This window comes from Bacillus rossius, chromosome 2 (assembly GCF_032445375.1).
Source record: "Bacillus rossius redtenbacheri isolate Brsri chromosome 2, Brsri_v3, whole genome shotgun sequence".
In the NCBI taxonomy this organism is placed as follows: domain Eukaryota; kingdom Metazoa; phylum Arthropoda; class Insecta; order Phasmatodea; family Bacillidae; genus Bacillus; species Bacillus rossius.
Window position 1 is genome coordinate 118349230 of NC_086331.1, and position 15499 is coordinate 118364728.

Sequence of the window (15499 nt, forward strand, 5' to 3'; positions counted from 1 at the left end):
GCGTTTTACTGTATACTGCACACAATACACTCGTCAGTAGAGTTCAAATTTGCTCACTTGTAATAAAATACAGATTTACATATGTGCTGTATTTTTTCGTAGCATGCGCAGATAATAGGGAGTTTACTGTATAGCAACGAGAGAGCGCACTGACCTAACCGAAAAGAAAGTTATTACGAAAGATCGTGAAATTAACCTCTCGTGAAGTGATGCGAAATAGCACACTTTTGAAAGAGAGAGACAGATCTTTAAATAAAGACATGGCCTAGTTCTTTTGTGTGTTGGATTCCTGCTTTAAAAACTGGGGTATGTGATATTTCGTAGTATTCTTTTCATACGTAACTTATAATGTAACTTTGTTCAAATTGAAATGAACTTTGTTAGTTTGTGTAAAAAAAAGTTTATTATTTTATTTGTATTGCGTTTTTACTACCATTAAAATGATTTCGATGTCCCCAAGCATAAATTAAAAAAAAAAAGTTGTAGTTAAAGACTTAAAAGATAATAATTGTTAGAATTTTGTAATTTTCCTATATGTTTCAAGCTGTAAACTTGCAATTTGACCTTAGCTTTGAATTATTTTGGAATTTAGTAAAAATTATCATATTTGATTATATTTTGTAAATCAGTTAAGTAACTTAGTAGGCACATATATTTTATAAATGTAATTTTAATGATGTTGCCTTGCATAACAACCATTAAAATCCAACTATATTCAGCCTGCAAGCTAATTGGCTATTTTAAAATCCTGCTTAAACGTTTCAGGGAGACTGTGTTGTTAAAATAGACTGTTTTGTAATAGAGGAAGACACCAGCTTAGTAGAACGCTTAACTGTTTTTAAAAGATAACGAAAAACTAAGGAAAATGTACAACAATTACAGGCCATATTCAGGATTATCTTCTTATATGAGCTCTAGATAAGCTTTAATATAAGTTTTACTAGGTCATGCCTCAATCAATAACTAGGAGCTTGAAACTATATAACATTTAGAATAGCTTTTTCTTACAACGTAAGACTGTGCCTAACCTAACTAGTCATGTCATTTTTGTCATAACACTTATGAATAAAATAAGTTATACTCATTAAATGTCTAGTGCAGCACATATAAACTGGTTTATTTTCTGAGCGATCATCGTTCAATAATCACCCGTTTTGTGTACAAACATCTTGAAACACTAAAACTTGACCTTTTAAACTTTGCTAACTGTATTTTAAAAACTTAATACGCTGCTTTGATTAAATTTCTAAAACTCTTTTTTTTTTGCTGCGATGGAAAATAATTGCCCAAAACTAAAATACGAAAATAAGTACATCGACTATTCCCTATTTCATTGCTCATAAACCAGTTTACATTTACTCTAGGTGACTGCCCTAACAAAATAATTAAAATAATGATAATTTACTAACTAAAACTTTAAATGGAAAATAATTCTAGTATCTTGATTTAAACTAAAAGGTGCTACAAAGCCCAGGTATTACTTGTTTAGCATTTATGTTCAGTTTTCCAGCCAAACAGTTCACAATTTTAAGCTAAGTATACATATAAAATAACATATGTCATATGTGTTATGTCTTACTTGCATTTAATATAACCTTATCATGTTTTGCAGGCACTTTAGCTATCAATGCAGTAAATTGTTTAATCCTATGGTTTCAAGCAGTAAATGTTTTATACTTTAGTCGAGTGTATTTAGTATCTAATTGCAGCCCTACCTTACTTATTTAGTTTCCTTCAGCATGTAATTTGCATTTCCATGGTAAAAACATAACCTTTAATATTGTCTTGAAAAATAATATCCCTCGTTTTAAAGTATAAAATCGCTCTAGGATGGCCAACTACCCTAAATACGTTTATTTTTGAGGATGTTTATAATGTTGGTTTTCAGTCTATTCTGTAAGGGATAAATTCAAGTATGCTATTTCTCAACTGGTAGGTTACCTTCACGGTAGTTTTTTATCAATTGGAGACTTTTTTGACTAAGAAATTGTATTGTTTTATTAATCTTGAACAAAAGGTTTTATTTGCAAAATCCCTAGTACCCGCCTGCTGTTCATGCTACCCCATGTATTTCCAAAATATCCCCGCGTGCCTCATTTTTGTAATTATAATTTCTTTGGGTACGGTAGTCATGCTTAATTTCTTAACAATTTTTTTCTTTCCGTGATTGAAGTTGTGTTTTATCTAAATTTTTGCTCTAGCTCTCTTAGTGAACATTTGCCCATCGTTATAAGCCAAATAATTACTTTTAATCAGCAATTATAAATTCATTGGCCTATGAATACAAAAGCGAATTACTAGACCACAAAAAAACTGCATTGTTAATTTGCACCTTAAACTGATAATTTATGTAATTGTTTTGCCTGTAATGGTTAATATAACGATTTTTTTTTCTCCTCACACGAACATCTGTTTGTGGTAATAACTTTAAGCTGTTACAAAACTTTTAACTTGTTATTTACCAATATCTAAAGCCATCTGGTATCAGAAAAAAGCTAAGTGTATTGTGAAAGACGCCGAATGGAATTATGTTGTTCATTGCTAAATTAAAAGAACGATTTTTTTTAGTAGTTGTAATCTAAAATTAAATTCAAAATAAAGATAAAATTAATTCAAACGCGTTCTAAGAGCGCAGGTCATATTTATACACTGTCGTGTTTTTGATGTAAATAGGAAGAAAATACAATTTTAAAAATATTATTAAAAATTAAAAATACTTACCTTTTAGGCAACTTAGCCCAACTCTTGCTTTCTTTCAACGAAAATGTGGTGTTAATAAAACAAACGGTAAACGACGTTAATATTGGATTTTTTGCAGACTGCAATATCAAACCTTTTCAGATGATTATGTTGGATAAAATCACTTTCATGGGGGAAATCCTCCCTGAATATGCCTCATTTTTACACTAGGCATCTTTATGTAAAAGTCCCTCAGTCTGGTGGGCGGTACGCTTTTTAGACGATAAAAGTGGCCTAATATGATTGGTTAGTGACTACCAAATCATTAATAAGTGCATGTATTAGTTTCAAGGAAACTTATTCAAACTCAGAAACAATATATTTGTCATTATTCACGCGGAATAGCCTTAACAGCCCCCAATACTTTTAAATATACAAATGAGGTTACATTCCATTAGGCCGAAATCTAACTGACTGCATCAGTCAGAAGTAGAATGCACATAAAGGTTTTGATCATGGCCATAAACAACTATCTATCCATGAATACAAAACTAAGAATCCCTTATACTTTACAGGCATTTGTGAGCAAATAAATCATTTGTGCCTTATTAATTGTAAAACAAAGCTATTGTGTCACATGTGAAATAAAGAAATCTCCAGGCGATCTTCAACCCATAAATTAATTGTTTTCAATATCCCACCAATGTTCCAGTTGTCTCTTACTGCCGATTACGAATCACAAATGTGCAGGTTGTGTGAGCCATTTATCTCTCAGAGCCAGCAGATTTTTGTGCATTCCAACGGCAAAATCAAATACGACTGAACGGGACACTTTGCTCTCACCCCACATTGTGGGAATCACAAAAGCCATTCAATAAGAACATTTTTAAATCACACTCATGCAGTTGGTAGTATTATTTTATTTTCTTCGAAATGACATAGCTGAGAGAGAATTACTTGGTCTACACAAATCTAAGAAAATATTTCGTATTGTCTAGTTTTCTACATTACTCATTTACCCACTAACCAATGGGATAGGAAGTGAAAGTACACCAAAATCATGTTTCTTACAGGAAAACCAAATACAAAATAAATAATTAAAGGGAATGTATGTATACTTATGTTTTTTTTTAACATCAGCATTCTGTAAAACGGTGAACTACGCATAGCCTCATTTCATGCGTTGCACGATACCTGAAAATTTCGTCACATGAGACATACAAGGGCATCAGATTGTCTAGTCAAAATGTATTTAAATCTTTGACAAAGGCGTTTCGAACGTTATCCAGTATAATGGTGGGACCAAACAACTTCACACTGATTTTTTCTCTCCTTCAAAGCATTCTCCATATCTGAAGGATTAGCAGATATTATAAGTCATTCCATAATACTGCTTTGATTTTTGGAACAAAGACTCTGTAGAGTGGGAGTTTTGCGCATAATATTTGTCTAGAAAAGTTAGAACTACCGCTGACACATCAGATGTCTAGTAATGACACAGGACCACATTATGACTGATCTGCATCTCTGCTCGGCCTATGTAGCAGTGGGGCTGACATGCTCTGTAGGTGAATACCGGCATGTTTCACGTCAGCTTGGCTTTGATTTGAGAAAAGGTTGTAACGAAGTCTGCCAGGGTCCATTCTAATTACCGGGTTTCCCATATAAACCTGTTGATACAGCACCACAGTGCTGAGGTGTTACCAGTGCTTCTTGCATGGATGCCTACAAGTTTGAGTATGAACATCACACACTCATAGAAAAGTGAATTTTTACATACTACACCTATGCATAGTAAGAAGAATGATCAGATACAGTACAAGAGGAACCGTTCTGTAATATGTAGCAATAACCAAACTTCAGTACCAGCAAAAGAACAATCAGTATACAGAACAGTTTAAACCTGTACCAGTTCCATGTTCTGCAAGAACAGTTATGTGGTAGAAGCGTAATTACGACACCAATAAACCAATGTAGTTTTAATAGGACAATGTACCTATAGATGGCTCATGGCATGAAGGTTTTTGTTTTCGTGATCCTTTGGCCAGATTCAGGCGTGTCCATCGCACGACGTCTAGGGTCGGGATCTCGCCTTCAGCTTCAGTCACCTTTGGTTTCGACTGCCAGGGCAATTCTGTCCTGCTATTTCATTGGTTGTATTCCAGAGCGCACTGGTTTGGAGTGCCAATGTCTGCATATATCACAGGCAGACATATTTTTTTCTGTATTTCCTATAAGTACTGAATGAAACTATAGGCCTACCTCATGTAGAGATTACTAAACTGTTTAGATAAATTAAGCAATATTGTTGAGAAAGATGGATTTGAAACTATGACCCTCACTTAGTGTGTCGTGATGCGTTAGTGATAAAGGCTACCGTGGGGTATTTGAAAAATGTGCTCTTATACTCAGGGGCGCAACAACAGGGGGGGGGGGGAGGGTATTTTGCCCCCCCCCCCCCTCTGAAACCTTGAAGTGGGGGCAAACGGGGGCAAAGAAATTGCTGTGTAATCAATTTTTGGATAATAAAACTGCTTAAATAGCACCATTTTCCACCTTGAAATACAAATTTTTCCGGGGGAGGACCCCCCCCCCCCCCACCCCCCGCTTCAATAGGGGGATCGATGATTCTTTATAAAAAGGTATATTGCCCCCCCTTTGGAAATTTAGTTGTTTCGCCCCTGCTTATACTCAAACATTAAAAAATAATTTTACACTTGTAAATGTTTTACAAGTTCAAAATCATGCAGCTGATACGTACTTCATTACATTAACCAATATTTTAAATTTTTATTTTTTAATCAATCATTTAAATTTCTTAACATTGATTTGAGTTTGAATGTCAATGCAAGTTGGATACAATCAGGATTTTATGCTTAAAAGTAGGTATACTAGGAGTGTGCTTTTTCCACTTATGGTGCCGGCTGCAGGCTCTGAATGATAAGGATCAATGATCGGCCGTCATCTTGTATCTTGATGATCTTTGACATTCAAAAGTCCCCAAAAATGACTCAAAATTCCCAAAATTACTCAAAATTCCTTATTTCGGGGAGAAAGATTCATTTTTTGTAAAAATATTTTCCCATTTGGTTCACCAAAAAGATCAGTATTTTGATATGTATCCAAAATGGCTTAAAATTACCCTACCAGCAATCAGTAAGACAACTTGCCGCCATATTGGTTTAAAAACCTAAATTGTAAAATATAAAAATAATAAAACATACAAAAAATATTTTAAAATTATTTAAAGAATTATATAAATAAATAAATAAAAATGCTTTTTCTATTGAGTTAAGAGTAGGTACCTCATTCAAACTCGCCTATATTAATGTAATAAAAAAAATAAAAAACAGGAAAAAGATTTTAAACATTGTAAAAAATGTTTATTTAAAAACGCACTTGCATCATGTTTCCCAATTGTTGCACTTGTAAAAAATTTCACATAGTTTCTCCGCATTATTTAACATGTGACTGACCCCCACTACCACTACTAAGACATATGCAACTCCAGCTAGTATGATGTCATTGTAATCATATTGGATGTCACTATATTTGATTCTCTTCTCATCTGGTAGAGTATGCTACCGCCATATTGTTTCATGTGTTACCTGCTAGAGTACACTAGTGACAATCACCAGATCGTCAGCTAAAAGAGCATCCAACACCTTGTCGGTCATCTTGGTCAACATCTTGAAAATTCATAACTAATAACAAAAAATTCGGGAAAAATTTTTGAAAATTATTTCATAATGTATTTATTAAAATATTGTTTTATTTTATCGATTGCAGTCCTGGATTCATTTCCATTCCAGCACAAAGCTAATTAAATTAACTCATTTTCTGCCTGTCTGGGTGAGATTACATACTAAACAAAACAATTTATAAAGAAGCCTAAATTATTTTATTGCCACCAAGGCCTGAACCAAACGGGAATAGATTAAGTAAATTATAATATTATTAGGTAAATTTGAATACTTTTTGAAAATTTTTCCATATTTGTATACTAATAAGTAAAGATTTTCAATATAATGGCTAATATGGGTGGCAAGATGGAGGATGCTTTGATAGCTGACGATCTGGTGATTGACACTAGTGCACTCTATTAGGTGACCAATTAAGCTCGTTGAAGACTGTCGCTAGTACTTTATCATACGAAATGAGAATACAACATGGTGGCCAACATATCTGCAGAGATGTCACAATGGTGAGCCTTATATATGCATTGGTAAAGGTGGTAGGGGTCAGTTGTCTAGTATACACTGTGGAGAAAATATGTTCAATTTTTTGTCGGAAATATAACCCAGCACCTACAAAAACCGTGCAAATGGTTTTGGCAAAAAAAAATCATTTTGGCAATTTTTAAGTTTGATATATTATAGGTACCTACTCTTCTGCAGTGTACATTCATGACAAAAATTCAAGGGAAATTCTCCAACCATGGAACGTACCTAGTGCGTTGACAGGCACCTATTTGGATGTGGCATGAACGGATGAACATAGAAAACCATTTAAAACGCTGCTAATGTGATGGCCGTGGGAGAAAATAATGGTGGTTCTCGATAGGGGAAAGTTATCAGGCAAAGCTCTGGTCGGCCATTATCGCTCGTCGCTCGACTAGGCGGCAGGTTTGTTTGTGCAAACGAGGCGCAGGGCGACTGGAGCGCTAAGAGCGGCGGCTGGTGCAACTAACGCGGTGTCGCTCTCTGTCGTGAGGTGTGCAGTCGTGGATGAAATACTCGGCGATTGCGCGGGTTCATTTGACGACAAGCTGGCATCCAAAGACTTGAGATTTCTGCGACGTCTTTCAAAGGTATAGTCTGAACTAAAAGCAAGCGAACATCAGCTGAATGGTCGAATCACTTTTAAGTTATTCAAGACTATGATGTACTCCATCGAGAAAATTAGCCAATAAACCAATGAGTAAAATTCTAAAGAAACCCTACGCGTTAAAGTCTTGCCTAAAGGTAAATGAACCCACGAACTTTCCAGTTGTCTGACTACAATAATTCATGCGGTTACATATTATTTTAAAAAGAATAAGATATTAGGAATATTTCAATAATTTTTCACAGTTCTGTGATTAACATATAAGTATGTATATTTTCTGAAAGAGATCCCTCAAAAATGCAAGAATTTGTTATGATGTTTAATTTGACAAAATCATCTGTTTGATAGAATTTTGCAGCTGAACACTACACCTGATCAATATCTATATCTCAATCTCAACCTCAATCATGCCGAGTAATTTTGAACTACGCCGTTACACCTGGATTGCTCTTAACAGAATAAGAAGGAAATGCGGAAAATATGATCATTTGCTACTCGAAATGTGTTAGTTCGTGTTACGTATAGTAAATACTGATTCCTCTAAAAATAGAAGTAAAAATGTATGTACGACATGTGGTTTATTGTAATTAATAAAAAGCACTGCACCTTTAGAAACGAAAGTTTGAACGAATAAAAAATTAACTACATGAGATAAAATAAAGAATTACTGCTGGATAGTGATTTGTTTACGGAAGGATGAAAATGTAATATTTGGAACGTAGATGTCAAAGTTTCGTCGAAATTGCAGGAAACCATTCGAACACTCTTTAAAAAGGTACGCGCAGTGCAAATTTTTTTGTAGTAGTTATAAGCCTGTTTTCCTAATGGTAACCATTAGACGTGAACTGTACTGTAATGTAGCACGGCTATACTGGTTGCATAAAAAGGCGGAAAATATCTACAAGAATCTAAAACTATACGAATAGTTTTCACGCCAAATGGCTAGTCTAAGAGTAGGCCTATTATAAAAATGTCAATTTTTTGGATATATTTTAAATACAAAACGTGAACAAAACTCAGGGTATATGCTGTATACGATAATAATCTAAAAAAAACTCTAATAATTGTTGCATTGAATGGCAGTGATATTACTACTTACAGTTGCATTACATTTACTACCTTCCTTAAAAACATCAATAGTCAAGAATTCTATGTTTCATCTCATGGAATTTCTAATAATTTTACAAAATTTCGGCTCGAAATTTTATTTCTTAGGTAAGAAGTCATTTCCACTTTAGTTTCTTGAGAGTAATCTGTAGTTACATTAGGTACCGTAAATTGACATAATGATTTTTGCCAAGTTTTAATCCTGGGCTCTGCATGGAAAACATTTAAACACATAATTAATAATGCCTTCTAAAAGATTTCTCAGGTGGCCCACGCACGTTCCTTTAATGATTGAAAATTAAATTAGTTAAAATACAATTGTTTTTTAGTTTTTTTAAGCTACAAATGCAATGCACGACTATGTACATTTGTTTCAAACATTTGACGCAAAGAAATTAGACGCTTGATTAATATAGATTGTAATCACGGTTTGGCCAAAGACATGCACAGTGTCTCTGCCATCTTCAGCTCTGCGTGGCAAGTAGTCAAATATGGAAGACCTCTTCCTCCCGATAACATTAAAGGCATCAATACCTAAGGCACCCCTGCGTTTGAGTTTGCCCCATGGGAAATACACCCGGATTAGGAGCGAGCATCATTGAAGACCTAACTCCTTCCTCGCTTAGCTTGCAGAGAAGTTGCCTTGCTTTCCTTCGGTTAACCTAGGACGCGGACACTACCACGGGGCAAAACTTACACTCCAACATAACCGAACACTAGAAGTAAATCAAATACTGCAAGTAATCTCTGTCCTGTATCTCACGACTGTATATCAGAACACAGCCTGAAATACGTCTGCTAGAGTTTACAACGTAATACGACACGTAACTGTATATTTTACCGTATATCCTCAGAAATTAAAAAAGAGCGCGTGTGATATAATCAGACAAGTTACAAAAGAACCTTGGATGAGCTGGGGAGGGAGGTGGCAGTCACGTGACCGAAGCTTCTGGCGGGGGTGGGGGCCAGTTGAGCTGTCGCTCGCTTCCGGGAAACAGTGGTCCGGTGTCGTCAGCTCGCGGTCCTAGTTACACGATCCAACGCTATCCATGGCATCAACGTCGGGTCATAAGTCACGGATTTTAAGCGGCACGCCGTTGCGGGGACAGGCACGGGAGATTGTGTACAATGTGGCAACACATTTGAAAGAGCAAAAGCGATTACATAATTTGAAGTACAACATTGTCGAAGCAACAAGTGCTGCAACAAGGGTTTCTCACTCAACTGTAAAAAGAATTTTGGCAGAAGGTAAAGTAAAAAGCAAAAATAGTTTAAGTTTTTCTACTCCCACGGGAAAGAATAAGGAGCGAAAAAAAAGAATCGAAGTAGATGACTTTACGTGCGGCGCTATACGGCGGAAAATTCACGAGTTTTACACCGTTAGAAAAACAATTCCAACATTAAAGAAACTTACCAGGGCATTACGAGAGGACGGAGTTTTAAATTGCAGTAGAGAGTACTTGCGGCATTTGTTAAAACGTATAGGATTTAGGTGGAAGAAATGCCAATCAAAAAGAAAGATTTTGGTAGAAAAACCGGAAATTTCTGCTTGGAGGGGGAGGTATCTACAAACAATTCGTAAATATCGAAATGCAGGTAGAAATATCGTGTATGTTGACGAAACATACCTACATGCAACACATTGCGTTAATTCCTGCTGGCAGTCGAGCACTGAAGTAGGTGTAACAGAATCAATTGGCAAGGGGCCACGTTTGATAATCGTGCATGCTGGTGGAGAAGAAGGCTTCGTTTCTAATGCTTTATTAATTTTCAAATCAAAACAAAAGTCTGGTGATTATCATGATGACATGAACTACCAAAATTTTTCTACCTGGGTAAGACAGAAGCTACTTCGAAATTTACCTGAAAATAGTGTCATAGTTCTAGACAATGCCAGCTACCACAATGTCCAAATAAATAAAAAGCCTACGACCACTACTCTGAAATCTGGCATCCAAGACTGGTTAAAAGCCAACAACATTCAATTCTCCACACACATGACCAAAGCCGATTTGCTACTTTTGGTAAAATCCCACCAAAGCACAAAAAGATTCAAAGTGGATCAAATAATAGAGGAGTGTGGCCATGACACTATTCGTTTGCCTCCTTACCACCCGGATTTGAATCCGATTGAACTAGTGTGGGCAGATTTCAAAGCAAAAGTTTGCGAGGAAATATCTACATCTCTGGACGATAAACGAAAACTGTGTGAGAAATTATTTTGTTCCTATACGGTGGAACAGTGGAAAAAGTGCTGTGATCACGTTAAAAACATTGAAGCCGAATATTTCAAGAACGATGCAATAGTGGACATCGAAATCGACAAGATAATAGTGAATCTTGACTCATCATGTGACGAAAGTTCTTCGGGTGACACAGGATCTAGCACTACAGAAACGGCCGAATGTCTGAACTCAGACTCGAGCTCGGAATAGGTGAGTCGCGTTCAAATAAATTTTAACCGTACTTCCCTGTTATACATAGTTATAAATGTTTTTGTACTTTTACAAAAATTCCTTTGTAAAACTAATTGCCAACGGGTTCGAATCCCGACTCTGGCGTTCTTGATGGTAACCATGTTTTCCAGAAATTAAACAACAGTTGAACGATGTGATGGTTCCTAAACAAAGAACGACGCAAGACCGCAACATAGTGATTTTTAAACTCTCAACTTTCTAGCGTTTTTGTCTGGAGTGTCCGCCTTCTTAATTCATAACAAATCCTTTCCGATAATGTAAAATGCTCAAAATGTGTATCTCAGGCCCTGGGTTTACTTTTTCGCTGCGTTAATTTTATTTGTGTGTGGGCGTCTGCCTTGTTTGTATTAATTGACAGTAAAGTTTGTTATTCGTGTTTGTAAAATAACTTGTTAAATAACTTACGTTTCCTTTGTAGACGATTGGCGTATTGGAAAAAGCTGACGAAATCCTAGTTCCCAATAATCTCATTCAATATAGTTATTACATTAAAAATAACTTAGTTTTTTTCTTGCCATCCTTTTGTCGTTATGGTTTTTTGTTTATATACTTAGCCTTACTCTTTACATTCTTAACAATAGGCGTACAACTTAGACTGAGCGAGATGAGCTCAGATACATACAAAAAAAAGGTATTAAATACTTGAGTGTTGCCCGCGCAAAGCTGCGGCGAAGAGTTATTTCTTCGTACATAGTTTACTTTGCTACTGGCCAACTGCGTGGGTACGATACCGTGTTCGTGTAAGTCGGGCCGACGCGACGGACAAGGACAAGGGCGGAGTCACTCCCTTCCCCTACTTCCCCTCGACGGTCCTCGGGAACTCGCGCATGCGCAGTAAAAGGTTCAGCTCTATCTTGTCGGGTTATAGAAGTGAAAAATCTTTGGCAATTCAAACTTCGACTCGTAAGTATATCGTAAACAGTAAACGGCAGAGAAAGAGAGAGATAGAGAGAGAAATAGAGAGATAGAAAGAGAAAGAGAGAAAAAGACAGTTTTCGAAACAAATATTACTGATTATAGAAATACTCATACCATAAAGAAAATCTGTGCGTGTTACAGTTTCTTCAAAAAATTTTGCCATTTGGAATATGCCAAAACTATGAAAGAAATATGAAATTCATAACAGGTAGCGCTATCTATGCAGGAAATTTGAGGACTATCTCAACAGCGCTCTCTATGCTGCTGGTTGAACATGGAGGAACTCAAACGGGCGAGTAGCAAGGCATTCGCAGATAACTGTATAGGATACCTATATCTATTTTCTGAAACAAGCGCATGCACACACTATCTGTCTTATTCTTTCGTTCATTCATCTCTCTCGGTTCTTTTTTTTTTTTGCCGGGGTATGAATCAACGCACAAAGAGGAGAATGGAAAAGAGCCCAGCATCGTATATAGCATAGTGTTTTCTTAATATTTCTTTGGCCAAGTACCTAGTCTCTGTCTTTTTACCATCAGAAACTTTTCTCATCAGTGTTTAACGAAAATGTTAGTAGTAGATATATATTGCGGGCTCCGACAACTCGGTCCAGGGCGAGGAGCGAGGAGCCGACCTCCATCTTGGATTGTGATTACAAGGCAGCAATCTTGAATGATGACGTCACCGTTGCACTTTTCGTTATGGTCACCATATGGAATTCTGACAATATGGCGGCCATTTTGGATGGCCTTGACCTCGGCCGCCATCTTTGATTCTATAACATTGGGATTTTCGGTAAAGATGCCATCCTATATTCTAGAACATTGCACTTTTTGTTACGACCGCCATCTTGGATTTGTATTATGTCACCATTGGACTTTTCATTACGGCCGCCATCAGCTATTAATTCAGGAAAAATTTTAAAAATTAAAACAATTATTTAAAAATTTTTAATAAAAATTCAATCTACCATATTGAAATTTGTATTCTATATTGAAAATCGGTATTTTTTTAAGCTAGAAAATCGCAAAAAAATTTTAATTCATAAAAAATTAATTTAATATGATGTACGAACGTTGCATTAAAATTTCGCTTTGAAATTTTACTCTGATTGCGGCCAAAGAAGTTTCGCTTCATAAAGTGCCACGTCACCTGGGAGATTGTGTTCGCCACCTCGCCTGCCCCTCCGCGCCGGCTAGTATGCCAGACATACCCGCGTGGTGAGTGGCCGTATTTTGATCATTTGAAAATTTCCGTAGCAACAATGGAGAATAAAATGTTCACCATATCTTTTCACTTCAGTCAAATTCGGACTGATACTCGACCATCAGTCTGCTAAAGCCGAGGATAGATTTACTTCCCATGCATCATAAAATATTCACAAACAATAAAAAAATGTAACATAATATTTCTGAAAAACTGTAAAGTTCCTGTGATATTTCATAAACTTCTCTGAAAATTTCTTGCTGTATTTGATTTCAATAAACACATTTTGCAAGGAAATTTATAGTCAGTAGTATGTGGTTGGGCGGGAAAGGAGAAAGAACTGACTGCCTCACCTCATTAGATTTGTCTTCAAAATCATATCTAAAATTTATCGAATTTATTTCCTGAAGGTCATATGACGTCACTAAAACATTACAGCCTAGGTCGTTGTTGATATTCAAGAGATTCAATCTCCAGATTTCTTTAAAACTTTTATTTTTGGACATCTTCATTTTTCATCCATCCATTATGTTTCTAGTGCTATCATGGCATTCGAATGTATCCTAAAAACTAACCAGTAAAGTTTCTAAAATACTTTTATTTATATTAGGAAAATTTCTTGAAAGATTTAATAACGGTTTAAAGAATTTTTTTCCCAGAAAAATAATGATTAACAAAAAAAAATTAAACCTAGAGAAAAGTTATTTATTTTAACAATTTACAAAACAGTTAAGGTATTTAAACTGACTTTACTTTACTTAAGCCGGTGCTATCAGTCAGTTTGACCTTTGGCCTCCTTTACACATCATGTTGACTACCTCCTGCGCGAGCTGCTACCATTCAGAGTGTGGAATGCCTTTCAATAAACATTTTGGATTGTTGTCCAATCTGATATTTTAAGTGCATTAAAAAATTCCCCTAATGAAATTGTTTCAATTTAACTAATTTGATTTAATAAATGATTAAGATGGTGTGAAAAGGAATTTATATGGCTGTTCAGTGCTGTGTCAACATGTACACTGGCTGTTTCTACTCGCTACTTGAGGGAGTGAGGGAAACATGTCGCTCGACTTATAGTTTATTTATGTTTTTCTTTTAATATTATCGTCCCTGCCTTTTGCCAGCAGGCTTAGTGGAGGACGGCTAAGGCACTAATACTAAAACCACCAATACACGAAGAGTTCTTGATCCCATGACCCCAGGATTGAAGGTCACAACACTGACCTTTACACCATCTAGGTCAAACCTTGCCTTGTTGGAACTCAGGCGATTTTCACAGCCACGAAAGTAAAATCAGAACAAAAACTCTGCATGTTAATCGTACGGAGGATTAGATTACTTTGTGTCACGACTGTGCAAGCTCGCCTAAGACATGACGATGAATTGCTAACAACACTCGACTTAGTAATGACAAGTTTCTGCTTATATTGTCACTTTTGTCAGTTGTTTCGGATCAGGGGTTTCCAACTGGCCGCTCGTGGTTCGCAAGTGGCACGAGAAAGCATTTTGATGGGAAAATTTGAAAATCCCGAGAAAAGTTACAAAAAATATCCCATAGGTCGTTCAACAATTATTCAAATACGTTATTTATTTCAGTTATTTTGACTGATAATGATTACCGATTATCCTCAAAATTCAACTGTTTTGGTTATGGTATATTTTGTTTGTTTTAATTTTCTGTCTTTTATTTTACTATAACAACCTTTTTTTAAAGCAACTGAAATTATTAGATATTTATTTCAACTAAACACTGGATCTTATTTCATACTGGTATGTCAGTACTATTTGCAGAATTGTATGAAAATTGGCCTACTATTAAAGTGCGGCCCACAATCATGCCTGAGTTTTCCAACCTGGCCCGCAAGCCTTTACATCTTGGAAACCTTGTTTAGGAGCGAGTACAATAAATAATAATATTGTAGGGAATAATAAAATACAACCACCTTAAAAAATGACACGGTAACGCATACACACGTGTGTAAAGTAATTCATAACTCAGGTCCTTACAAAAAGCGTTCAAGTTATAAAAATAAGGCGTGCATCAAATGTTCGATGATAGTCTTTACTTGTGCTTGACATATCGTTGACAGCGAGGTAGCTATAGACGGTAGCACATCACACGAGTCAGGGATAGTGTGGAAGGCGTCGGCCATGGCTTGTAGCAAGGAATCATACCATAATTTGTCTTCAGTGATTTCGGCAAGTAATGGAACACCGATATCACAATGACCGGATCGAGAATCGAACCCGTTGCCTCTGTAATTCGAGTCCAGAGCCTTTCCAAT

At 36.0% G+C, this 15499-nt stretch overlaps 1 long non-coding RNA gene across 1 annotated transcript in view; it reads right to left on the reverse strand.

The window, feature by feature from the left end:
• The window catches only part of LOC134529685 (uncharacterized), a 136902-nt gene that overhangs the window by 106298 nt on the left and 15105 nt on the right, over nt 1-15499 (reverse strand). The gene's annotated exons all lie outside the window — the stretch shown is intronic.